This window comes from Trematomus bernacchii, unplaced genomic scaffold, assembly GCF_902827165.1.
Source record: "Trematomus bernacchii unplaced genomic scaffold, fTreBer1.1, whole genome shotgun sequence".
NCBI lineage: Eukaryota > Metazoa > Chordata > Actinopteri > Perciformes > Nototheniidae > Trematomus > Trematomus bernacchii.
Window position 1 is genome coordinate 20,157,641 of NW_022987720.1, and position 552 is coordinate 20,158,192.

Sequence of the window (552 nt, forward strand, 5' to 3'; positions counted from 1 at the left end):
AGAGTACCCAAGACATTCTGCCTGTAGAGCAAAACGATCCGAGTCTGCTGAGTCCAAAGCTGGTCGGTTCATTCTGTTAGGATGGCGTGGAAGGGTAGGACCCAAATGCAGACTATCAAAAAGGTAACAGGTCTCGTAACAAAAAGCGAGCTATTTTTAAAAGCTGATCAAAACAAGGCATGAAACAAATGGGTTGTACAAAAAACTGACCGTGACCCACATGGAGGGAGACAGGAGAGACAACCGTGACTGACATGGAGGAAGACAGGAAAAACCAACAATGAACCGACAGGGGAACACAGGAAGAGACAAGACTAAATACAGGGAGGGGTAATCACAAGACAAGACACAGCTGGGGTAAGAGAGGCAGAAACACAAGGGCAACAGGTGAACACAATCAGACAATCAGACACACCAGGGGAACTAATGACAGGAAGGCAAACACAGGAAGAAGGAACAGAGAAGACACAAGGAGGAAAACATTTCAAAACAAAAGGTGGAAAATGAAAACATAAATACAAAACCGTAACACCGCCCCTCGCTCCAAGAACC